This window comes from Xenopus tropicalis, chromosome 2, assembly GCF_000004195.4.
Source record: "Xenopus tropicalis strain Nigerian chromosome 2, UCB_Xtro_10.0, whole genome shotgun sequence".
NCBI lineage: Eukaryota > Metazoa > Chordata > Amphibia > Anura > Pipidae > Xenopus > Xenopus tropicalis.
The window spans coordinates 179652883-179677142 of NC_030678.2; the positions used below are offsets into that span (position 1 = coordinate 179652883).

General features: G+C 52.6%; 18 non-coding genes and 11 pseudogenes across 18 annotated transcripts; all 29 read right to left on the reverse strand.

Moving 5' to 3' along the window:
• Nucleotides 1–12527: 12527 nt before the first annotated feature.
• Nucleotides 12528–12636, reverse strand: LOC116409020 (annotated as a pseudogene).
• A 145-nt stretch (nt 12637–12781) lies between these two features.
• On the reverse strand, nt 12782–12900 carry LOC116409228. The gene has a single exon (XR_004221673.1). It is a non-coding gene; the product is annotated as a 5S ribosomal RNA (ribosomal RNA).
• Nucleotides 12901–13045: 145 nt separating this feature from the next.
• LOC116409021 lies at nt 13046–13154 on the reverse strand (annotated as a pseudogene).
• Nucleotides 13155–13299: 145 nt separating this feature from the next.
• On the reverse strand, nt 13300–13418 carry LOC116409239. The gene has a single exon (XR_004221684.1). It is a non-coding gene; the product is annotated as a 5S ribosomal RNA (ribosomal RNA).
• Nucleotides 13419–13556: 138 nt separating this feature from the next.
• On the reverse strand, nt 13557–13675 carry LOC116409016. Its single transcript, XR_004221499.1, has one exon. It is a non-coding gene; the product is annotated as a 5S ribosomal RNA (ribosomal RNA).
• Nucleotides 13676–13813: 138 nt separating this feature from the next.
• On the reverse strand, nt 13814–13932 carry LOC116409128. The gene has a single exon (XR_004221573.1). It is a non-coding gene; the product is annotated as a 5S ribosomal RNA (ribosomal RNA).
• Nucleotides 13933–14067: 135 nt separating this feature from the next.
• On the reverse strand, nt 14068–14186 carry LOC116408970. The gene has a single exon (XR_004221473.1). It is a non-coding gene; the product is annotated as a 5S ribosomal RNA (ribosomal RNA).
• A 145-nt stretch (nt 14187–14331) lies between these two features.
• LOC116409073 lies at nt 14332–14450 on the reverse strand. Its single transcript, XR_004221519.1, has one exon. It is a non-coding gene; the product is annotated as a 5S ribosomal RNA (ribosomal RNA).
• Nucleotides 14451–14594: 144 nt separating this feature from the next.
• LOC116409044 lies at nt 14595–14702 on the reverse strand (annotated as a pseudogene).
• Nucleotides 14703–14847: 145 nt separating this feature from the next.
• On the reverse strand, nt 14848–14966 carry LOC116408976. Its single transcript, XR_004221479.1, has one exon. It is a non-coding gene; the product is annotated as a 5S ribosomal RNA (ribosomal RNA).
• Nucleotides 14967–15272: 306 nt separating this feature from the next.
• Nucleotides 15273–15391, reverse strand: LOC116408957. The gene has a single exon (XR_004221460.1). It is a non-coding gene; the product is annotated as a 5S ribosomal RNA (ribosomal RNA).
• Nucleotides 15392–15529: 138 nt separating this feature from the next.
• On the reverse strand, nt 15530–15648 carry LOC116409010 (annotated as a pseudogene).
• Nucleotides 15649–15954: 306 nt separating this feature from the next.
• On the reverse strand, nt 15955–16073 carry LOC116408958. Its single transcript, XR_004221461.1, has one exon. It is a non-coding gene; the product is annotated as a 5S ribosomal RNA (ribosomal RNA).
• Nucleotides 16074–16211: 138 nt separating this feature from the next.
• On the reverse strand, nt 16212–16330 carry LOC116409032 (annotated as a pseudogene).
• Nucleotides 16331–16475: 145 nt separating this feature from the next.
• Nucleotides 16476–16594, reverse strand: LOC116409217. The gene has a single exon (XR_004221662.1). It is a non-coding gene; the product is annotated as a 5S ribosomal RNA (ribosomal RNA).
• A 145-nt stretch (nt 16595–16739) lies between these two features.
• LOC116409025 lies at nt 16740–16848 on the reverse strand (annotated as a pseudogene).
• Nucleotides 16849–16986: 138 nt separating this feature from the next.
• On the reverse strand, nt 16987–17105 carry LOC116408998 (annotated as a pseudogene).
• Nucleotides 17106–17249: 144 nt separating this feature from the next.
• On the reverse strand, nt 17250–17368 carry LOC116409018 (annotated as a pseudogene).
• Nucleotides 17369–17513: 145 nt separating this feature from the next.
• Nucleotides 17514–17632, reverse strand: LOC116409349. Its single transcript, XR_004221791.1, has one exon. It is a non-coding gene; the product is annotated as a 5S ribosomal RNA (ribosomal RNA).
• A 145-nt stretch (nt 17633–17777) lies between these two features.
• LOC116409151 lies at nt 17778–17896 on the reverse strand. The gene has a single exon (XR_004221596.1). It is a non-coding gene; the product is annotated as a 5S ribosomal RNA (ribosomal RNA).
• Nucleotides 17897–18041: 145 nt separating this feature from the next.
• LOC116409023 lies at nt 18042–18150 on the reverse strand (annotated as a pseudogene).
• A 138-nt stretch (nt 18151–18288) lies between these two features.
• On the reverse strand, nt 18289–18407 carry LOC116409009 (annotated as a pseudogene).
• Nucleotides 18408–18552: 145 nt separating this feature from the next.
• On the reverse strand, nt 18553–18660 carry LOC116409036 (annotated as a pseudogene).
• Nucleotides 18661–18805: 145 nt separating this feature from the next.
• On the reverse strand, nt 18806–18924 carry LOC116408962. The gene has a single exon (XR_004221465.1). It is a non-coding gene; the product is annotated as a 5S ribosomal RNA (ribosomal RNA).
• A 145-nt stretch (nt 18925–19069) lies between these two features.
• Nucleotides 19070–19188, reverse strand: LOC116408953. Its single transcript, XR_004221456.1, has one exon. It is a non-coding gene; the product is annotated as a 5S ribosomal RNA (ribosomal RNA).
• A 138-nt stretch (nt 19189–19326) lies between these two features.
• LOC116409328 lies at nt 19327–19445 on the reverse strand. The gene has a single exon (XR_004221770.1). It is a non-coding gene; the product is annotated as a 5S ribosomal RNA (ribosomal RNA).
• Nucleotides 19446–19590: 145 nt separating this feature from the next.
• On the reverse strand, nt 19591–19709 carry LOC116409366. The gene has a single exon (XR_004221807.1). It is a non-coding gene; the product is annotated as a 5S ribosomal RNA (ribosomal RNA).
• A 400-nt stretch (nt 19710–20109) lies between these two features.
• Nucleotides 20110–20226, reverse strand: LOC116409394. The gene has a single exon (XR_004221835.1). It is a non-coding gene; the product is annotated as a 5S ribosomal RNA (ribosomal RNA).
• Nucleotides 20227–20368: 142 nt separating this feature from the next.
• LOC116408952 lies at nt 20369–20487 on the reverse strand. Its single transcript, XR_004221455.1, has one exon. It is a non-coding gene; the product is annotated as a 5S ribosomal RNA (ribosomal RNA).
• Nucleotides 20488–24260: the final 3773 nt, after the last annotated feature.

Consider the following 24260-nt stretch of genomic DNA (forward strand, 5'->3'; position numbering starts at 1 on the left):
AGGAAAGTCTGGCTGGTGCTGCCTCGTTTCACCCCCAAATAGGGGTTACATTACTATGTTGCACAGTTCCTTATGACAGATTGTACTGGATCCCGGACCAAATGTATATCATTTGTATATTCAGATTTAAGAAAGAATTGTCATATAAAAATCGTTGCACTTAGTTGCCCCGAGCTTTGCAGTCAGATGCATGTAACCCTTTGTTGGCTCCCTGCCTTAGCCAGATCCCTCCCGGCACACACAGGGCACTTACCCTCAGGCACAGATGGGAACATTCTGCTAAATGTGGGAGAGACTGGGAAACCTCCATAGCGCAGTGTCCCCCCCTAGTGGCCCTAATGGATACACCTCCGGGGGTCCCACTGGGAAATAAAATACACACATATATGTGCAACAGTAATAAACTTTATACTGAAAAGAGAAAAATGCAATAGGCAGTAATACAGCAAAATCCCCCTCGGTACTTGTGGGTTGGTCTTACTAACTACAGAAATACCGGCTTACTAACTACAGAAATACCGGCTTACTAACTACAGAAATACCGGCTTACTAACTACAGAAATACCGGCTGGCTAACTACAGAAATACTGGCTTACTAACTACAGAAATACCGGCTGGCTAACTACAGAAATACCGGCTTACTAACTACAGAAATACCGGCTTACTAACTACAGAAATACCGGCTTACTAACTACAGAAATACCGGCTTACTAACTACAGAAATACCGGCTTACTAACTACAGAAATACCGGCTGGCTAACTACAGAAATACTGGCTTACTAACTACAGAAATACCGGCTGGCTAACTACAGAAATACCGGCTTACTAACTACAGAAATACCGGCTTACTAACTACAGAAATACCGGCTTACTAACTACAGAAATACCGGCTGGCTAACCAGCGAGGCCACTCTGTTAAAGTGACAGTCCCACCTGGTTGGGATAAATGCCCCCTACTAAGTGCCTTTATACCCCAGGTAGCGCTACATTCTCCCACTGTACCTTTATTTAGGTTAGCGTTGCCACCTTTCCCTTTTTTTGAAACAGGGGCAGGGAGTGGGCGGATAATATGCAGATAACATAGAGGAGGCGGAGTAATGATGTCATTGGGCGGGGTGATGATAGCTAAAGGAAAAGTAACACTGAAAATTTTTAACTAAAAAATCTATTCTACCCTCCCCCAATAATTGCCCTATCCTGAAAGTATCAGGAGATGCATCAACTATGTGGCGATCGATTGATCGAGCCTGACTTCTGTATAGGAAAAAGTCAGGCTAGGCTCGGTCAATTGATCGCCGCATAGTCGATGCATCTCCTGATACTTTCCCCGGCATCGCCCTATCGCCTTTGTTCAAATGACAGGAAGCCAAGTTTAACAGGTATTTTCTTCTAAAGCATTCAAAATAACAAATGGTTTTCAGGATAGGGCAATTATTGGGGGAGGGTTGTTTACATTGGAGCGGGTTGTTGACACCGGGGGATGGGGGAATGGTGGGGGAGGCAGGGATTGAGGATTTAGTAAGCAGCAGAGTTTGTTCTGGGGTTGAAAGCCCTGACACTTGGGCAGTCACTTTTACACCAAATAACCCAAGTGAAAGTCAAACTGACCAGTTTAAAACTGAACAGGTGACAACCCCAGGCCACAAGTGTTTGCCCCCCATGGTGCTGACATGGGCCCTGCACTCTAACACTCTACACAGATGAATCAGTGACCTCTGGGGCAACAGCAGTAGCCTCACCCCCACTGCTCCCCTGGGCACCCCCACTGCTCCCCTGGGCATCCCCACTGCTCCCCTGGGCACCCCCACTGCTCCCCTGGGCACCCCCACTGCTCCCCTGGGCACCCCCACTGCTCCCCTGGGCATCCCCACTGCTCCCCTGGGCACCCCCACTGCTCCCCTGGGCACCCCCACTGCTCCCCTGGGCATCCCCACTGCTCCCCTGGGCACCCCCACTGCTCCCCTGGGCACCCCCACTGCTCCCCTGGGCACCCCCACTGCTCCCCTCGGCATCCCCACCACTCAGGAGTGGTTTATTTGAACCCTCGGGGTTTCCCCATAATTTCCGTATCTCATCTTCCGCTTTAGACCTGATATCATCGATGCGCCGATCCGTGATCATTTCATCCTGAGAAAAATGTTCCTTCAGCTTTGTCTCTACAAACTTTTTGTTTTTTTCCTCTGCCAGTTTCCGGGCTTCCGCTGTCAAGTTCTCGAGCATTTCCTCCTGTAGGTCCGTCTCCTCCCCGCACTTCTCCCCGCACTTCTCCCCGCACTCCTTGCAGCACTTCCTACACAACTCCCTGCACCAATAGCCGATCAGAACCAAGAGGAAAAGCCCCATTCCTATTACCTGCAACAAAACAAAGTGCAAATGATTCATCCATTGGGCACAAGATGGGCACAGCCGATAACCATTAATATAAAATGAATGAAATGTGAATTAGTAGGGAATGCCAAGGTGCCAACCTGGACCTTTATCCCCTACGTGTGCCTTGGCACTTGCACTTCTCTCTCCCTGGGGCACAGCTGGGGGTTTCCTGTATAAAGGTGGGTGTATGGGGTAAGATACACATGGCGAGGTCACCAAACGAGATCTTTCTGGCGATATGCCCACCTAAGGCCAAATAATCTATTTAAAATAACGGGGATAAGAGCCATCGCAGCAACGACTGCGCAAGGGTGAATCAATCACAAGAGAACTGATATGGCTACTCACTCAGCCCGACTGTCTCTCCCATCCTCAGCCCGGCTGTCTCTCCCTTCCTCAGCCCTGCTGTCTCTCCCTTCCTGGGGTACCGGCCCCTGGCACACTCTGGCTACTCACTCAGCCCTGCTGTCTCTCCCCTCCTGGAGTACCAGCCCCTGGCACACTCTGGCTACTCACTCAGCCCGGCTGTCTCTCCCCTCCTGGGGTACCAGCCCCTGGCACACTCTGGCTACTCACTCAGCCCGGCTGTCTCTCCCCTCCTGGGGTACCAGCCCCTGGCACACTCTGGCTACTCACTCAGCCCGGCTGTCTCTCCCCTCCTGGGGTACCAGCCCCTGGCACACTCTGGCTACTCACTCAGCCCTGCTGTCTCTTCCCTCCTGGAGTACCAGCCCCTGGCACACTCTGGCTACTCACTCAGCCCGGCTGTCTCTCCCCTCCTGGGGTACCGGCCCCTGGCACACTCTGGCTACTCACTCAGCCCGGCTGTCTCTCCCCTCCTGGGGTACCAGCCCCTGGCACACTCTGGCTACTCACTCAGCCCAGCTGTCTCTCCCCTCCTGGGGTACTGGCCCCTGGCACACTCTGGCTACTCACTCAGCCCAGCTGTCTCTCCCTTCCTCAGCCCTGCTGTCTCTCCCCTCCTGGGGTACCAGCCCCTGGCACACTCTGGCTACTCACTCAGCCCGGCTGTCTCTCCCCTCCTGGGGTACCAGCCCCTGGCACACTCTGGCTACTCACTCAGCCCGGCTGTCTCTCCCCTCCTGGGGTACCAGCCCCTGGCACACTCTGGCTACTCACTCAGCCCGGCTGTCTCTCCCCTCCTGGGGTACCAGCCCCTGGCACACTCTGGCTACTCACTCAGCCCGGCTGTCTCTCCCCTCCTGGGGTACCAGCCCCTGGCACACTCTGGCTACTCACTCAGCCCGGCTGTCTCTCCCCTCCTGGGGTACCAGCCCCTGGCACACTCTGGCTACTCACTCAGCCCGGCTGTCTCTCCCCTCCTGGGGTACCAGCCCCTGGCACACTCTGGCTACTCACTCAGCCCGGCTGTCTCTCCCCTCCTGGGGTACCAGCCCCTGGCACACTCTGGCTACTCACTCAGCCCTGCTGTCTCTTCCCTCCTGGAGTACCAGCCCCTGGCACACTCTGGCTACTCACTCAGCCCGGCTGTCTCTCCCCTCCTGGGGTACCAGCCCCTGGCACACTCTGGCTACTCACTCAGCCCAGCTGTCTCTCCCCTCCTGGGGTACTGGCCCCTGGCACACTCTGGCTACTCACTCAGCCCAGCTGTCTCTCCCTTCCTCAGCCCTGCTGTCTCTCCCCTCCTGGGGTACCAGCCCCTGGCACACTCTGGCTACTCACTCAGCCCGGCTGTCTCTCCCCTCCTGGGGTACTGGCCCCTGGCACACTCTGGCTACTCACTCAGCCCAGCTGTCTCTCCCCTCCTGGGGTACTGGCCCCTGGCACACTCTGGCTACTCACTCAGCCCAGCTGTCTCTCCCCTCCTGGGGTACTGGCCCCTGGCACACTCTGGCTACTCACTCAGCCCAGCTGTCTCTCCCCTCCTGGGGTACCGGCCCCTGGCACACTCTGGCTACTCACTCAGCCCAGCTGTCTCTCCCCTCCTGGGGTACCAGCCCCTGGCACACTCTGGCTACTCACTCAGCCCTGCTGTCTCTTCCCTCCTGGAGTACCAGCCCCTGGCACACTCTGGCTACTCACTCAGCCCGGCTGTCTCTCCCCTCCTGGGGTACCAGCCCCTGGCACACTCTGGCTACTCACTCAGCCCGGCTGTCTCTCCCCTCCTGGGGTACCAGCCCCTGGCACACTCTGGCTACTCACTCAGCCCGGCTGTCTCTCCCCTCCTGGGGTACCAGCCCCTGGCACACTCTGTCTAACAACAATGGTCCCTCTGTGTATGACAAAGTTGGTATCACACAAACCTTGGAAAATGCACTCCTGTCAGTTGGGTTACTTGGCAAACGTGCTTCTGTGCCGTTCTTAGGTGGCGTCCCATTCGGTTGCAACATTTGGTCAAGCATGCAACTTAAATATCTTCCATCAAGCAAAATAACAACGATCCACATAGCTGAAGGCACAATAAAATAAAAGCCACATTTCCTTAACTTGTACCAAGTGCAACATCTCGTCAGAGAGAAACAGGGTTGGACAGTAAAGATCACGGCCGGCCCTAAGATGAAAATAAGGAGAGTGTACAGAAGCTGCAATGTGCTATTCTCTGGGCATTCAAACTGCGACTCGAAAATTCTCTCTATCACCAAAAATACTAAAGCGAGAAAAGATGTCTGTAGGACGGCATGTTGGGATCTCCATAATTGTAAAAATTGTGTAAGATAATTCATGGCTCGTTAGAGGCAAAACCAGGAGGCAAGAGCTTTAGGGCACTCAGAAACCAGTCAGAGTAATAATACCTTGTTATATAACACACATATATATACACATACAGATATATATACACACATACAGATATATATACACACGTTTACATTATAGCAGGGGAAGTTGCGCTCACCACTAAACACATTTATACAAGGTGAGGTGCAACAAGAGAGTCACCACAACAGACACACACAGGAAATCCCTGCGCTCTCATCCACCAGTAACACCAGTATCATAAACACCAGTAACATCAATATGCTGAGAACATGAAAACATTTAGTGCATTTATATTTCTGCATAAGGTTTAAATGAAATTTGCGCCTCTGGGTACTGGGAATGCCGGGGGGGCTGTAAGGTGCCACAGACAGTCACTATTTATTGGGCTGGGGGGGGCTGTTTGTGCCTCTGGGTACTGGGAATGCCAGGGGGGCTATAAGGTGCCACAGACAGTCACTATTTATTGGGCTGGGGGGGGCTGTTTGTGCCTCTGGGTACTGGGAATGCCAGGGGGGCTGTAAGGTGCCACAGACAGTCACTATTTATTGGGCTGGGGGGGCTGTTTGTGCCTCTGGGTACTGGGAATGCCAGGGGGGGCTGTAAGGTGCCACAGACAGTCACTATTTATTGGGCTGGGGGGGGGGCTGTTTGTGCCTCTGGGTACTGGGAATGCCAGGGGGGCTGTAAGGTGCCACAGACAGTCACTATTTATTGGGCTGGGGGGGGGGGCTGTTTGTGCCTCTGGGTACTGGGAATGCCAGGGGGGGCTGTAAGGTACGTGCCACAGACAGTCACTATTTATTGGGCTGGGGGGGGCTGTTTGTGCCTCTGGGTACTGGGAATGCCAGGGGGGCTGTAAGGTGCCACAGACAGTCACTATTTATTGGGCTGGGGGGGGGGCTGTTTGTGCCTCTGGGTACTGGGAATGCCGGGGGGCTGTAAGGTGCCACAGACAGTCACTATTTATTGGGCTGGGGGGCTGTTTGTGCCTCTGGGTACTGGGAATGCCAGGGGGGCTGTAAGGTGCCACAGACAGTCACTATTTATTGGGCTGGGGGGGGGGCTGTTTGTGCCTCTGGGTACTGGGAATGCCAGGGGGGGCTGTAAGGTGCCACAGACAGTCACTATTTATTGGGCTGGGGGGGGGGCTGTTTGTGCCTCTGGGTACTGGGAATGCCAGGGGGGCTGTAAGGTGCCACAGACAGTCACTATTTATTGGGCTGGGGGGCTGTTTGTGCCTCTGGGTACTGGGAATGCCAGGGGGGCTGTAAGGTGCCACAGACAGTCACTATTTATTGGGCTGGGGGGGGGGGCTGTTTGTGCCTCTGGGTACTGGGAATGCCGGGGGGGCTGTAAGGTGCCACAGACAGTCACTATTTATTGGGCTGGGGGGCTGTTTGTGCCTCTGGGTACTGGGAATGCCAGGGGGGCTGTAAGGTGCCACAGACAGTCACTATTTATTGGGCTGGGGGGGGGGCTGTTTGTGCCTCTGGGTACTGGGAATGCCAGGGGGGGCTGTAAGGTGCCACAGACAGTCACTATTTATTGGGCTGGGGGGGGGGCTGTTTGTGCCTCTGGGTACTGGGAATGCCAGGGGGGCTGTAAGGTGCCACAGACAGTCACTATTTATTGGGCTGGGGGGGGGCTGTTTGTGCCTCTGGGTACTGGGAATGCCGGGGGGGCTGTAAGGTGCCACAGACAGTCACTATTTATTGGGCTGGGGGGGCTGTTTGTGCCTCTGGGTACTGGGAATGCCGGGGGGGCTGTAAGGTGCCACAGACAGTCACTATTTATTGGGCTGGGGGGGGGGCTGTTTGTGCCTCTGGGTACTGGGAATGCCAGGGGGGCTGTAAGGTGCCACAGACAGTCACTATTTATTGGGCTGGGGGGGGGGGCTGTTTGTGCCTCTGGGTACTGGGAATGCCGGGGGGGCTGTAAGGTGCCACAGACAGTCACTATTTATTGGGCTGGGGGGGCTGTTTGTGCCTCTGGGTACTGGGAATGCCGGGGGGGCTGTAAGGTGCCACAGACAGTCACTATTTATTGGGCTGGGGGGGGGGCTGTTTGTGCCTCTGGGTACTGGGAATGCCGGGGGGGCTGTAAGGTGCCACAGACAGTCACTATTTATTGGGCTGGGGGGGGCTGTTTGTGCCTCTGGGTACTGGGAATGCCAGGAGGGCTGTAAGGTGCCACAGACAGTCACTATTTATTGGGCTGGGGGGGCTGTTTGTGCCTCTGGGTACTGGGAATGCCGGGGGGCTGTAAGGTGCCACAGACAGTCACTATTTATTGGGCTGGGGGGGGGCTGTTTGTGCCTCTGGGTACTGGGAATGCCAGGGGGGCTGTAAGGTGCCACAGACAGTCACTATTTATTGGGCTGGGGGGGCTGTTTGTGCCTCTGGGTACTGGGAATGCCGGGGGGGGGGCTGTAAGGTGCCACAGACAGTCACTATTTATTGGGCTGGGGGGGGCTGTTTGTGCCTCTGGGTACTGGGAATGCCCGGGGGGGCTGTAAGGTGCCACAGACAGTCACTATTTATTGGGCTGGGGGGGGGCTGTTTGTGCCTCTGGGTACTGGGAATGCCGGGGGGGCTGTAAGGTGCCACAGACAGTCACTATTTATTGGGCTGGGGGGGCTGTTTGTGCCTCTGGGTACTGGGAATGCCAGGGGGGGCTGTAAGGTGCCACAGACAGTCACTATTTATTGGGCTGGGGGGGGGTGTTTGTGCCTCTGGGTACTGGGAATGCCAGGGGGGGCTGTAAGGTGCCACAGACAGTCACTATTTATTGGGCTGGGGGGGCTGTTTGTGCCTCTGGGTACTGGGAATGCCAGGGGGGCTGTAAGGTGCCACAGACAGTCACTATTTATTGGGCTGGGGGGGCTGTTTGTGCCTCTGGGTACTGGGAATGCCAGGGGGGCTGTAAGGTGCCACAGACAGTCACTATTTATTGGGCTGGGGGGGCTGTTTGTGCCTCTGGGTACTGGGAATGCCAGGGGGGCTGTAAGGTGCCACAGACAGTCACTATTTATTGGGCTGGGGGGGCTGTTTGTGCCTCTGGGTACTGGGAATGCCGGGGGGGCTGTAAGGTGCCACAGACAGTCACTATTTATTGGGCTGGGGGGGCTGTTTGTGCCTCTGGGTACTGGGAATGCCAGGGGGGCCGTAAGGTGCCACAGACAGTCACTATTTATTGGGCGGGGGGGGGCTGTTTGTGCCTCTGGGTACTGGGAATGCCAGGGGGGCTGTAAGGTGCCACAGACAGTCACTATTTATTGGGCTGGGGGGGGGGCTGTTTGTGCCTCTGGGTACTGGGAATGCCAGGGGGGCTGTAAGGTGCCACAGACACTCACTATTTATTGGGCTGGGGGGGCTGTTTGTGCCTCTGGGTACTGGGAATGCCAGGGGGGCTGTAAGGTGCCACAGACAGTCACTATTTATTGGGCTGGGGGGGCTGTTTGTGCCTCTGGGTACTGGGAATGCCGGGGGGGCTGTAAGGTGCCACAGACAGTCACTATTTATTGGGCTGGGGGGGCTGTTTGTGCCTCTGGGTACTGGGAATGCCAGGGGGGCTGTAAGGTGCCACAGACAGTCACTATTTATTGGGCTGGGGGGGCTGTTTGTGCCTCTGGGTACTGGGAATGCCAGGGGGGCTGTAAGGTGCCACAGACAGTCACTATTTATTGGGCTGGGGGGGCTGTTTGTGCCTCTGGGTACTGGGAATGCCAGGGGGGCTGTAAGGTGCCACAGACAGTCACTATTTATTGGGCTGGGGGGGGCTGTTTGTGCCTCTGGGTACTGGGAATGCCAGGGGGGCTGTAAGGTGCCACAGACAGTCACTATTTATTGGGCTGGGGGGGCTGTTTGTGCCTCTGGGTACTGGGAATGCCAGGGGGGCTGTAAGGTGCCACAGACAGTGACTATTTATTGGGCTGGGGGGGCTGTTTGTGCCTCTGGGTACTGGGAATGCCAGGGGGGCTGTAAGGTGCCACAGACAGTCACTATTTATTGGGCTGGGGGGGCTGTTTGTGCCTCTGGGTACTGGGAATGCCGGGGGGGCTGTAAGGTGCCACAGACAGTCACTATTTATTGGGCTGGGGGGGCTGTTTGTGCCTCTGGGTACTGGGAATGCCAGGGGGGCTGTAAGGTGCCACAGACAGTCACTATTTATTGGGCTGGGGGGGGGCTGTTTGTGCCTCTGGGTACTGGGAATGCCAGGGGGGCTGTAAGGTGCCACAGACAGTCACTATTTATTGGGCTGGGGGGGGGGGCTGTTTGTGCCTCTGGGTACTGGGAATGCCGGGGGGGCTGTAAGGTGCCACAGACAGTCACTATTTATTGGGCTGGGGGGGGGCTGTTTGTGCCTCTGGGTACTGGGAATGCCAGGGGGGGCTGTAAGGTGCCACAGACAGTCACTATTTATTGGGCTGGGGGGGGGCTGTTTGTGCCTCTGGGTACTGGGAATGCCGGGGGGGCTGTAAGGTGCCACAGACAGTCACTATTTATTGGGCCGGGGGGGCTGTTTGTGCCTCTGGGTACTGGGAATGCCAGGGGGGCTGTAAGGTGCCACAGACAGTCACTATTTATTGGGCTGGGGGGGGCTGTTTGTGCCTCTGGGTACTGGGAATGCCAGGGGGGCTGTAAGGTGCCACAGACAGTCACTATTTATTGGGCTGGGGGGGCTGTTTGTGCCTCTGGGTACTGGGAATGCCGGGGGGGCTGTAAGGTGCCACAGACAGTCACTATTTATTGGGCTGGGGGGGCTGTTTGTGCCTCTGGGTACTGGGAATGCCAGGGGGACTGTAAGGTGCCACAGACAGTCACTATTTATTGGGCTGGGGGGGGGGCTGTTTGTGCCTCTGGGTACTGGGAATGCCAGGGGGGCTGTAAGGTGCCACAGACAGTCACTATTTATTGGGCTGGGGGGGGGGCTGTTTGTGCCTCTGGGTACTGGGAATGCCAGGGGGACTGTAAGGTGCCACAGACAGTCACTATTTATTGGGCTGGGGGGGGGGGCTGTTTGTGCCTCTGGGTACTGGGAATGCCAGGGGGGCTGTAAGGTGCCACAGACAGTCACTATTTATTGGGCTGGGGGGGGCTGTTTGTGCCTCTGGTACTGGGAATGCCAGGGGGGCTGTAAGGTGCCACAGACAGTCACTATTTATTGGGCTGGGGGGGGGGCTGTTTGTGCCTCTGGGTACTGGGAATGCCAGGGGGGCTGTAAGGTGCCACAGACAGTCACTATTTATTGGGCTGGGGGGGGGGGCTGTTTGTGCCTCTGGGTACTGGGAATGCCAGGGGGACTGTAAGGTGCCACAGACAGTCACTATTTATTGGGCTGGGGGGGGCTGTTTGTGCCTCTGGGTACTGGGAATGCCAGGGGGGCTGTTATAGGGGTTAAATTGCTAAATGCTGAATCTACACAATTTTGTTTTGAATCATGAAGGCCTGTGTATGTGAATGTGTTACTTCAGTTGTTATGATTACCCTCACTATCTTGTCTTTGTCCAAGTTGCTCCGGCCTTGATTATCTCAGCTAATATTCAAGGCTAAGAGATCATAATAAAGCTTCAGCAGCTAATTAAATAATTTCTGTATTTCTACTAATAATTGCAATGTACCCACCCATGATACGTAAGCATAATGGGATGTGTTTTTCTATCTACTATATAAGTAATATCAAAACAAAATAAAGTCGTACTTGTTTGCAATACACATACTGATTGTATCATTTGTACAAGTTCCCTGATCAGCGCACATGCGCAGATATATCAGATGTTTCGTCAACACACAATAAAAGCGAATTGGTTTGTGTGACACAGACGGAGTTAAAGAGATTAACCCTTACAGTTTGGTGTCAGAAGTGGGATCGGCAGGAGAATCCAGCAGTAAGTAGAATTTACATCTTAATTGATGGTTTTCCTCTTACCTCTGGCTCTTCCCTACAGGCCGATCTAAAAAGGGTACAGTTAGCAGTCTAATAGAGATACAGAGATAAAAAGAAATAATAGAGATACAAAAATACAGAAATAAAAGAGATACAGAGATAAATAGAGATACAGAGATAAATAGAGATACAGAGATACAGAAATAAAAGAGATACAGAAATACAGAGATAAATAGAGATACAGAGATACAGAAATAAAAGAGATACAGAAATACAGAGATAAATAGAGATACAGAGATACAGAAATACAGAGATAAATAGAGATACAGAGATACAGAGATACAGAGATACAGAGATACAGAGATACAGAAATACAGAGATAAATAGAGATACAGAGATACAGAAATAAAAGAGATACAGAAATACAGAGATAAATAGAGATACAGAGATACAGAAATAAAAGAGATACAGAAATACAGAGATAAATAGAGATACAGAGATACAGAAATACAGAGATAAATAGAGATACAGAGATACAGAGATACAGAGATACAGAGATACAGAGATACAGAGATACAGAAATACAGAGATAAATAGAGATACAGAAATAAAAGAGATACAGAGATACAGAGATAAATAGAGATACAGAGATACAGAGATACAGAGATACAGAAATACAGAGATAAATAGAGATACAGAGATACAGAGATACAGAGATACAGAGATACAGAAATACAGAGATAAATAGAGATACAGAAATAAAAGAGATACAGAGATACAGAGATAAATAGAGATACAGAAATAAAAGAGATACAGAGATACAGAGATAAATAGAGATACAGAAATAAAAGAGATACAGAGGTACAGAGATAAATAGAGATACAGAAATAAAAGAGATACAGAAATACAGAGATAAATAGAGATACAGAGATACAGAAATACAGAGATACAGAGATAAATAGAGATACAGAAATAAAAGAGATACAGAGATAAATAGAGATACAGAAATAAAAGAGATACAGAGATAAATAGAGATACAGAAATAAAAGAGATACAGAGATAATAAGAGAATTAGGGATTCTCAGGACGTGTGTGGGAAACATTATTTACTGACTGATTCGTCTCTGCATGTGTATTCCTGTGTTGTCCTGTCTTTGTTATATGTACCTGTAACTGTATTTTATGTATCTGCTCATATAAGCACACCTGGTATTAAGAGTGATCGCAAGTCATTGTGGGTCTTGTTGGGACCTTGATCTCAGTTCAGCCCTAATGACTTTGCTTTGCCAAATGTGTTTATATTTTCAATTTTGGAAATTTATGGTATTAAGATTTGATCGCGAGAGAAAATCAAAGGTACTGTTGGATAAATTACTGTTTGCCTGTGTTGTGTCTTTGTTATTGTCTTTAGAAGTAAATGTTATATTTTTAAATCGGTCATCTAAAATTTGTTGCAACATTAAGGAATACCTCTGAATGCAGGAAAGCATAGAGAAGACTGCCTCCTGCTGGTCAGAATGGCAAAATGCAAAAGCCTACAACACCTGGTATTCCCAGGCGGTCTCCCATCCAGGTACTAACCAGGCCCGTCCCTGCTTAGCTTCCGAGATCAGACGCTTTCAGGGTGGTACGGCCGTAGGCGATGACTAAGCTGACTTTTCTTCCTCTTAAACATCTCCTAGCCGCTTCTACTCGCTCAAAGGCGCGCTCTCGGGCTCTTCTCAGAATCCATGCAGAAAAGCATAGAGAAGACTGCCTCCTGCTGGTCAGAATGGCAAAATGCAAAAGCCTTCAACACCTGGTATTCCCAGGCGGTCTCCCATCCAGGTACTAACCAAGCCCGTCCCTGCTTAGCTTCCGAGATCAGACGAGATCGGGCGCTTTCAGGGTGGTATGGCCGTAGGCAATGACTAAGCTGACTTTTCGTCCGCTTAAACATCCCATAGCCACTTCTACCCGGCCAAAGGCGCGCTCTCAGGCTCTTCTCAGAATCAATGCAGAAAAGCATAGAGAACACTGCCTCCTGCTGGTCAGAATGGCAAAATGCAAAAGCCTACAACACCTGGTATTCCCAGGCGGTCTCCCATCCAGGTACTAACCAGGCCCGTCTCTGCTTAGCTTCCGAGATCAGACGCTTTCAGGGTGGTATGGCCGTAGGCGATGACTAAGCTGACTTTTCGTCCTCTTAAACATCCCCTAGCCGCTTCTACTCGTTCAAAGGCGCGCTCTCGGGCTCTTCTCAGAATCAATGCAGAAAAGCATAGAGAACACTGCCTCCTGCTGGTCAGAATGGCAAAATGCAAAAGCCTACAACACCTGGTATTCCCAGGCGGTCTCCCATCCAGGTACCAACCAGGACCTCCCCTGCTTAGCTTCCGAGATCAGACGAGATCGGGCGCTTTCAGGGTGGTATGGCCGTAGGCGATGACTAAGCTGACTTTTCGTCCTCTTAAACATCTCCTAGCCGCTTCTACTCGCTCAAAGGCGCGCTCTCGGGCTCTTCTCAGAATCAATGCAGAAAAGCATAGAGAACACTGCCTCCTGCTGGTCAGAATATCAAAAGCCTACAACACCTGGTATTCCCAGGCGGTCTCCCATCCAGGTACTAACCAAGCCCGTCCCTGCTTAGCTTCCGAGATCAGACGAGATCGGGCGCTTTCAGGGTGGTATGGCCGTAGGCGATGACTTAGCTGACTTTTCGTCCTCTTAAACATCTCCTAGCCGCTTCTACCCGCTCAAAGGCGCGCTCTCGGGCTCTTCTCAGAATCAATGCAGAAAAGCATAGAGAACACTGCCTCCTGCTGGTCAGAATATCAAAAGCCTACAACACCTGGTATTCCCAGGCGGTCTCCCATCCAGGTACTAACCAGGCCCGTCCCTGCTTAGCTTCCGAGATCAGACGAGATCGGGCGCTTTCAGGGTGCTATGGCCGTAGGCAATGACTAGGTTGACTTTTCGTCCTCTTAAACATCCCTAGCCGCTTCTACCCGCCCAAAGGCTGGCTCTCTCAGAATCCATGCAGGAAACCCTAGAGAAGACTGCCTCCTGCTGGGCAGAATGGCAAAATGCAAAAGCCTACAACACCTGGTATTCCCAGGCGGTCTCCCATCCAGGTACTAACAAGGCTCTCCCCTGCTTAGCTTCCGAGATCAGACGAGATCGGGCGCTTTCAGGGTGGTATGGCCATAGGCGATGACTAAGCTGACTTTTCGTCCTCTTAAACATCTCCTAGCCACTTCTACCCGGCCAAAGGCGCGCTCTCGGGCTCTTCTCAGAATCCATGCAGAAAAGCATAGAGAAGACTGCCTCCTGCTGGTCAGAATGGCAAAATGCAAAAGCCTACAACACCTGGTATTCCCAGGCGGTTTCCCATCCAGGTACTAACCAAGCCCGTCCCTGCTTAGCTTCCGAGATCAGACGAGATCGGGCGCTTTCAGGGTGGTATGGCCGTAGGCGATGACTAGCTGACTTTTCGTCTTCTTAAACATCTCCTAGCCGCTTCTACTCGCTCAAAGGCGCGCTCTCGGGCTCTTCTCAGAATCAATGCAGAAAAGCATAGAGAACAGTGCCTCCTGCTGGTCAGAATTGCAAAATGCAAAAGCCTACAACACCTGGTATTCCCAGGCGGTCTCCCATCCAGGCCCATCCCTGCTTAGCTTCCGAGATCAGACGAGATCGGGCGCTTTCATGGTGGTATGGCCGTAGGCGATGACTAAGCTGACTTTTCGTCCTCTTAAACATCTCCTAGCCGCTTCTACTCGCTCAAAGGCGCGCTCTCGGGCTCTTCTCAGAATCAATGTAGAAAAGCATAGAGAAGACTGCCTCCTGCTGGTCAGAATGGCAAAATGCAAAAGCCTACAACACCTGGTATTCCCAGGCGGTCTCTCATCCAGGTACTAACCAAGCCCGTCCCTGCTTAGCTTCCGAGATCAGACGAGATCGGGCGCTTTCAGGGTGGTATGGCCTTAGGCGATGACTAGGTTGACTTTTCGTCCTCTTAAAAATAGCCTAGCCGCTTCTACTCGCTCAAAGGCGCGCTCGCGGGCTCTTCTCAGAATCAATGCAGAAAGTCTCTGCTTAGCTTCCGAGATCAGACGAGATCGGGCGCTTTCAGGGTGGTATGGCCGTAGGCGATGACAAGGCTGACTTTTCGTCCCCTTAAACATCTCCTAGCCGCTTCTACTCGCTCAAAGGCGCGCTCTCGGGCTCTTCTCAGAATCCATGCAGAAAAGCATAGAGAAGACTGCCTCCTGCTGGTCAGAATGGCAAAATGCAAAAGCCTACAACACCTGGTATTCCCAGGCGGTCTCCCATCCAGGTACTAACCAGGCCCGTCTCTGCTTACCTTCCGAGATCAGACGAGATCAGGCGCTTTAAGGGTGGTATGGCCGTAGGCGATGACTAAGCTTACTTTTCGTCCTCCTAAACATCTCCTAGCCGCTTCTACCCGCTCAAAGGCGCGCTCTCGGGCGCTTCTCAGAATCAATGCAGAAAAGCATAGAGAACACTGCCTCCTGCTGGTCAGAATGGCAAAAGCCTAAAACACCTGGCATTCCCAGGCGGTCTCCCATCCAGGTCCTAACCAGGCCCGTCTCTGCTTAGCTTTCGAGATCAGACGAGATCGGGCGCTTTCAGGGTGGTAGGGCCTTAGGCGATGACTAGGTTGACTTTTCGTCCTCTTAAAAATAGCCTAGCCGCTTCTACTCGCTCAAAGGCGCGCTCGCGGGCTCTTCTCAGAATCAATGCAGAAAGTCTCTGCTTAGCTTCCGAGATCAGACGAGATCGGGCGCTTTCAGGGTGGTATGGCCGTAGGCGATGACAAGGCTGACTTTTCGTCCTCTTAAACATCTCCTAGCCGCTTCTACTCGCTCAAAGGCGCGCTCTCGGGCTCTTCTCAGAATCCATGCAGAAAAGCATAGAGAAGACTGCCTCCTGCTGGTCAGAATGGCAAAATGCAAAAGCCTACAACACCTGGTATTCCCAGGCGGTCTCCCATCCAGGTACTAACCAGGCCCGTCTCTGCTTACCTTCCGAGATCAGACGAGATCAGGCGCTTTAAGGGTGGTATGGCCGTAGGCGATGACTAAGCTGACTTTTCGTCCTCCTAAACATCTCCTAGCCGCTTCTACCCGCTCAAAGGCGCGCTCTCGGGCGCTTCTCAGAATCAATGCAGAAAAGCATAGAGAACACTGCCTCCTGCTGGTCAGAATGGCAAAAGCCTAAAACACCTGGCATTCCCAGGCGGTCTCCCATCCAGGTCCTAACCAGGCCCGTCTCTGCTTAGCTTTCGAGATCAGACGAGATCGGGCGCTTTCAGGGTGGTATATCCGTAGGCAATGACTAAGCTGACTTTTCGTCCTCTTAAACATCTCCTAGCCGCTTCTACTCGCTCAAAGGCGCGCTCTCGGGCTCTTCTCAGAATCAATGCAGAAAAGCATAGAGAACACTGCCTCCTGCTGGTCAGAATGGCAAAATGCAAAAGCCTACAACACCTGGTATTCCCAGGCGGTCTCCCATCCAGGTACTAACCAGGCCCGAGCCGGCTTAGCTTCCGAGATCAGACGAGATCGGGCGCTTTCAGGGTGGTATGGCCGTAGGCGGTGACTAAGCTGACTTTTCGTCCACTTAAACATCCCATAGCCACTTCTACCCGGCCAAAGGCGCGCTCTCGGGCTCTTCTCAGAATCCATGCAGAAAAGCATAGAGAAGACTGCCTCCTGCTGGTCAGAATGGCAAAATGCAAAAGCCTACAACACCTGGTATTCCCAGACGGTCTCCCATCCAGGTACTAACCAGGCCCTTCTCTGCTTAGCTTCCGAGATCAGACGCTTTCAGGGTGGTATGGCTGTAGGCGATGACTAGGCTGACTTTTCGTCCTCCTAAACATCTCCTAGCCGCTTCTACTCGCTCAAAGGTGCGCTCTCGGGCTCTTCTCAGAATCAATGCAGAAAAGCATAGAGAACACTGCCTCCTGCTGGTCAGAATGGCAAAAGCCTACAACACCTGGTATTCCCAGGCGGACTCCCATCCAGGTCCTAACCAGGCCCGTCTCTGCTTACCTTCCGAGATCAGACGAGATCGGGCGCTTTCAGGGTGGTACGGCCGTAGGCGATGACTAAGCTGACTTTTCGTCCTCTTAAACATCTCCTAGCCGCTTCTACTCGCTCAAAGGCGCGCTCTCGGGCTCTTCTCAGAATCTATGCAGAAAAGCATAGAGAACACTGCCTCCTGCTGGTCAGAATGGCAAAATGCAAACCCTACAAGACCTGGTATTCCCAGGCGGTCTCCCATCCAGGTACTAACCAAGCCCGTCCCTGCTTAGCTTCCAAGATCAGATGAGAGCGGGCGCTTTCAGTGTGGTATGGCCGTAGGCGATGACTAAGCTGACTTTTCGTCCTCTTAAACATCTCCTAGCCGCTTCTACTCGCTCAAAGGCGCGCTCTCGGGCTCTTCTCAGAATCAATGCAGAAAAGCATAGAGAACACTGCCTCCTGCTGGTCAGAATGGCAAAATGCAAAAGCCTACAACACCTGGTATTCCCAGGCGGTCTCCCATCCAGGTACTAACCAAGCCCGTCCCTGCTTAGCTTCCGTGATCAGACGAGATCGGGCGCTTTCAGGGTGGTATGGCCGTAGGCGATGACTAAGCTGACTTTTCGTCCTCTTAAACATCTCTTAGCCGCTTCTACTCGCTCAAAGGCGCGCTCTCGGGCTCTTCTCAGAATCAATGCAGAAAAGCATAGAGAAGACTGCCTCCTGCTGGTCAGAATGGCAAAATGCAAAAGCCTACAACACCTGGTATTCCCAGGCGGTCTCCCATCCAGGTACTAACCAGGCCCGTGCCCGCTTAGCTTCCGAGATCAGACGAGATCGGGCGCTTTCAGGGTGGTATGGCCGTAGGCGGTGACTAAGCTGACTTTTCGTCCACTTAAACATCCCATAGCCACTTCTACCCGGCCAAAGGCGCGCTCTCGGGCTCTTCTCAGAATCCATGCAGAAAAGCATAGAGAAGACTGCCTCCTGCTGGTCAGAATGGCAAAATGCAAAAGCCTACAACACCTGGTATTCCCAGGCGGTCTCCCATCCAGGTACTAACCAGGCCCGTCTCTGCTTAGCTTCCGAGATCAGACGCTTTCAGGGTGGTATGGCTGTAGGCGATGACTAGGCTGACTTTTCGTCCTCCTAAACATCTCCTAGCCGCTTCTACTCGCTCAAAGGTGCGCTCTCGGGCTCTTCTCAGAATCAATGCAGAAAAGCATAGAGAACACTGCCTCCTGCTGGTCAGAATGGCAAAAGCCTACAACACCTGGTATTCCCAGGCGGACTCCCATCCAGGTCCTAACCTGGCCCGTCTCTGCTTACCTTCCGAGATCAGACGAGATCAGACGCTTTCAGGGTGGTATGGCCGTAGGCGATGACTAAGCTGACTTTTCGTCCTCTTAAACATCTCCTAGCCGCTTCTACTCGCTCAAAGGCGCGCTCTCGGGCTCTTCTCAGAATCAATGTAGAAAAGCATAGAGAAGACTGCCTCCTGCTGGTCAGAATGGCAAAATGCAAAAGCCTACAACACCTGGTATTCCAGGCGGTCTCCCATCCAAGTACTAAACAGGCCCGAGCCTGCTTAGCTTCCGAGATCAGGCGCTTTCAGGGTGGTATGGCCATAGGCGATGACTAAGCTGACTTTTCGTCCTCTTAAACATCTCCTAGCCGCTTCTACTCGCTCAAAGGCGCTCTCTCGGGCTCTTCTCAGAATCAATGTAGAAAAGCATAGAGAAGACTGCCTCCTGCTGGTCAGAATGGCAAAATGCAAAAGCCTACAACACCTGGTATTCCCAGGCGGTCTCCCATCCAGGTACTAACCAGGCCCGTCCCTGCTTAGCTTCCGAGATCAGACGAGATCGGGCACTTTCAGGGTGGTATGGCCGTAGGCGATGACTAAGCTGACTTTTCGTCCTCTTAAACATCTCCTAGCCGCTTCTACTCGCTCAAAGGCTCCCTTTTGGGCTCTTCTCAGAATCAATGCAGAAAAGCATAGAGAACACTGCCTCCTGCTGGTCAGAATGGCAAAATGCAAAAGCCTACAACACCTTGGATTCCCAGGCGGTTTCCCATCCAGGTACTAACCAGGCCCGTCCCTGCTTAGCTTCCGAGATCAGACGAGATCGGGCGCTTTCAGGGTGGTATGGCCGTTGGCGATGACTAAGCTGACTTTTCGTCCTCTTAAACATCTCTTAGCCGCTTCTACTCGCTCAAAGGCGCGCTCTCGGGCTCTTCTCAGAATCAATGCAGAAAAGCATAGAGAACACTGCCTCCTGCTGGTCAGAATGGTAAAAGCCTATAACACCTGGTATTCCCAGGCGGTCTCCCATCCAGGTACTAAGCAGGCCCGTCCCTGCTTAGCTTCCGAGATCAGACGAGATCGGGCGCTTTCAGGGTGGTATGGCCGTAGGCGATGACTAAGCTGACTTTTCGTCCTCTTAAACATCTCCTAGCCGCTTCTACTCGCTCAAAGGCGCGCTCTCGGGCTCTTCTCAGAATCAATGCAGAAAAGCATAGAGAACACTGCCTCCTGCTGGTCAGAATGGCAAAATGCAAAAGCCTACAACACCTGGTATTCCCAGGCGGTCTCCCATCCAGGTACTAACCAGGCCCGTCCCTGCTTAGCTTCCGAGATCAGAAGAGATCGGGCGCTTTCAGGGTGGTATGGCCGTAGGCGATGACTAGTCTGACTTTTCGTCCAATTAAACATCCCATACCCTTTCTACCCGGCCAAAGGCGCGCTCTCGGGCTCTTCTCAGAATCCATGCAGAAAAGCATAGAGAAGACTGCCTCCTGCTGGTCAGAATGGCAAAATGCAAAAGCTACAACACCTGTTATTCCCCAGGCGGTCTCATATCCAGGTACTAACCTGTTTAGCTTCCGAGATCAGACGAGATCGGGCGCTTTCAGGGTGGTATGGCCGTAGGCGATGACTAGGCTGACTTTTCCTCCTCTTAAACATCTCCTAGCCGCTTCTACTCGCTCAAAGGCGCGCTCTCGGGGCTCTTCTCAGAATCAATGCAGAAAAAGCATAGAGAAGACTGCCTCCTGCTGGTCAGAATGGCAAAATGCAAAAAGCCTACAACACCTGGTATTCCCAGGCGGTCTCCCATCCAGGTACTAACCAAGCCCGTCCCTGCTTAGCTTCCGAGATCACGAGATCGGGCGCTTTCAGGGTGGTATGGCCGTAGGCGATGACTAAGCTGACTTTTCGTCCTCTTAAACATCCCTAGCCGCTTCTACTCGCTCAAAGGCGCGCTCTCGGGGCTTCTCAGAATCCATGCAGAAAAGCATAGAGAAGACTGCCTCCTGCTGGTCAGAATGGCAAAATGCAAAGCCTACAACACCTGGTATTCCCAGGCGGTCTCCCATCCAGGTACTAAACAAGCCCGTCCCTGCTTAGCTTCCGAGATCAGACGAGATCGGGCGCTTTCAGGGTGGTATGGCCTTAGGCGATGACTAGGCTGACTTTTCGTCCTCTTAAAAATCTACGCCGCTTCTACTCTCAAAGGCGCGCTCTCACCAAAAACTACATACACAAGGAATGAAACATACACCAGATAAGACCAGATACCTGCTTAGCTTTTTCCGAGATCGAAGACGAGATCGGAGCGCTTTCAGGGTGGTATGGCCGCGTAGGCCGTGTCTGAGCTGACTTGTTCGTTGCCTCATTACAGCGATCTGCTAGCCGCTGTTTACTCCGCATCAGAGACATGGCCGGCGCGTCTCGCGGGCTCTTCTCAGAATCCAGATGCAGAAAAGCATAGAGAAGACTGCTCCGTGCTGCTTCGTGAATGGCAAGAGAATGCAATAAAAGCTCCTACAACAACCTGGGTATTCCCAGCGCGGGTCTCCCATCCAGGTACTAACCAGCCCGTCCTGGCTATTGTAGCGTTCCGAGTGCAGACGAGAGATCGACGGCGCTTTTCAGGGTGGGTATGAGCCGCGTAGGCCGTGTTAGCTGACTTTTCGTACCTCATTAAAACATCCTCTTAGGCCGCTTCTACCTGCGGCTAATATGGCGGCTGCATCCGTCAGGCTCTTCTCAGAGAGTCAATCGGCGAAAAAAAAGCATAGAGAAGATAGCCTCCTGCTGGCCATGATATGGCAAATGCATAAAGCGGCTACAAACAAATGGTATTAGGCCCAGGCGGTCTCCCCTCATGACCAGGTAACCTAGAACCAAGCCCGTCCCTAGCTTAGCGTCGCAGCGGATAGAACGAGGAAATCGGGCGCCTTCTCAGGGTTGGTCATGGCCGTCGGCTGATGTGCTAAAGTCTGTTAACTCGTGTTCGTCCTCTTAAACATCTCTTAGCCGCTTTCTACATTCGCTCAGCTGAAGGCGCCGCTCCCTCGGGCTCTTCTCAGAATCAATCGCAAGAAAAACAAGCATAGGAAGCCTGGCCTCTTGCTGTCAGAATGGCAAGTGCAAATAGCCTACACACAACCTGGTATTACCAGGCGGTCTCCCTATTTCGCAAGGTGTAACGCAAGCCGTCCCTGCTTAGCTTCCTGAGACTCCAGCAACGAGATCGGGCGCTTGTCACACGGGTGGTATGGGCCTGGTAGAGGGGTTTGTTTTGCTTGACTTTTCGTCCTCTGTATGGCTGTACTTTTTGCGCTCAAAAGCGCGTCGCCGTCTGCTTTGTGCTTCGGGCTCTTCTCTAGAATCAATGCATGATAGAAGTCTATGTTAGAGATCTTGCTCTCCTGCTCGGTTCAGATATATGTGGCAAATATTGCATGAGCTTACTAACTACTTATGGTATCCCTAGGCTGTCTTCATCGCTCAGTGTATTCTTTATAATTTTCATTTGTCTCCTCGTCTCGCTTTAGGCTCCGAGATCATTACGTAGTATCGGCGCTTATATTATGGTGGTATTGTGCCTGTAGGCTGTAGTTTATTATGCCTTAGTCTGTCGCTATTTATCTCTTAGAGATGTATATACGCTCAATGAGGTCCGCTGCGAGTCACCAATACGGGCATATATATAGATAATAGAGAACAAGCATAGAGAAGAGCTGCCTCCTGCTGGTTTCGGACTGGCAAACATGAAAAGCTACAACCTGTATTCCAGGGCGGTCTGCCAATCGGATGCCAGGTACTAAGCCAGCCGTTCCTGCTTAGCTTCGAGAAATCAGACGTATCGCGGCGCTTTCAAGGGTGGTATGCGCGTAGGCGATGTCGAAGCTCGAACTTTCGTCCTGCTGTTAAACATAATCTTAGCCGCTGATATACTCGCTCAACAGGCGCGCTCGTCCGGCGCTCCCATATACTCAGATAAATAGACTAGAGCAATAGAGACTGCTCTGACATAGGTACGAATGGCCACAACTTGCAAAAGCCTGACAAACACATGAGATATTCCACCAGGAAGGTCTACCAATCCAGGTACAACCAAGCCCGTCTCTTAGAATTCACAAGAGATAAGTAGAGAGAATGGGCGCTTTGAGGTGGTATAAGAGAGAGTAGCGATGTCGAAGCTGACTTTTCGTCCCTCTTTAAACATCTTTAGTCCGGCTTTGCTACTTCGCTCACGACTAGCGCGCTGTATCGGGCGTCTTCTCAGAATGCGAATGCCGAAAAGCATAGAGAGACTGCCTCCTGCTGGTCAGAATGGCAAAATGCCTACAGCCTACCAACACCTGGTATTCCAGGCGTGTCTCCTCCAAGGTTAAACGCGCCGTCCCCTCGCTAGCTTCGAGAATCAGCACGAGAATGGGTGCGCTTTACAGGGCTAGGTAATGGCCGTAGGTGATGTCTAAGCTGAAACTTTCGTACCGCTCTTAAACCATCTCTTAGCCGACTTCTACTCGCTCAACCAAGGCCGCTCTCAGGGCTCTTCGAGAATCATGCAGAAAGCATAGAGAAGACTGCTCCCTGCTGGTCGGAAATGCGCAAAATGCAAAAGCCCTACAAACCTGTTTCCCAGGCGGTCTCGCCATCCAGGTAATACCAAAGCCCGTCTCCATGCTATAGCTTCCGAGATGCAGACGAGAACTGGAGCGCTTTTTTTTTTTTCAGGGGGGGTGGGGGGGGGCGGGGTTTAATGGCCGTAGGCGATGTCTACGAGCTGACTTTTCCGTCCTTAACATCTACTTCGTTAGCCCTCTCTAACTTGCTGCAACCCCTGGAAGGCGCGCTCGTCGGGGCTCCTCTTCGTCGAGAAGGTCAATGCAGAAAAGCGAATACGAGAAAGACTGCCTCCTGCTGGTCACGGGACCAGCAGCTTACAGTAAATGGCACGAGAATGACAAAAAGCCTACCACAGCCTGGTAGTTCCCACAAGGCGGTTCTCCGCCAGGTTAGTACCTAGTCCAGGTAATAAACACCCTGACCGGTGCGCAGCGCCACAAGGCTCAGTGGCTGGCGTTCAGCGTTGTACGGCGAGATCAGAGTGAATCGGGCGCCTTCAGGGTGGTATGCTGCGCGTCAAGGCGATTAGATCTAGCTTGACTGTTGTTCGGGCTGCCGATCTAGCATCGTCTTTACGCGGCTTGGTTCTGAGTTCTAGATGCGCGTCACAGAGGCGCCGCTCGTCGCTTCGGACCTCTAGTCTCAGGATTCACTGCAGAAAGCATATCGAGAAAGACTGCCATCGACTGGTGACTACAGCACATGGACACATGCAACACAGCCTCAACACCAACCCTGCGTACTCTCCGGCGCTACACGCCGAAGAGGCAGGTCTCCCTCCAGCCGAATCCGCCTGAGGTAACTAACCCGCTGAAGACCGCGTCCCTGACTAGCTTCTCACGGGCGATCGTCAGCAGAATCCCAGGGCCGCCGCCTATTCAGTGCGTGGTCTCTAATCGCCGCTCACGCGCGACTCGATCTAGAGCGCTGGGACTTTGTCGTCCCCCGCTGCTTATAATACGCTCTCTGTAGCCGCTTCTAGCTCGACGCTCAACCCGTCAGGCGCTAGCGCTCGCCTCCCACCCTGGGCTCTATCCTCAAGAATCAATGCCGAGAAAGCATCCCCAGAGGCAAGAACATAGCCTCTCCTGACTGTGGTCAGTGTAATAGAGCAAATGCAAAACGCTACAACACGTGGTTATTTCCAACAGGCGTCTCCCATACCCAGGCTACTCTAACACCAACGCACGTCCCTAGCGTCATAAGCGTTCCCGAGATCGAGCCACGGACGAATCCGGCGCTTTCCAGGGTGGGTATGGCCGTGCAGAGGCCGATGGTCTAGACTGACTTTCGTCCTCCTGTAAAGCATC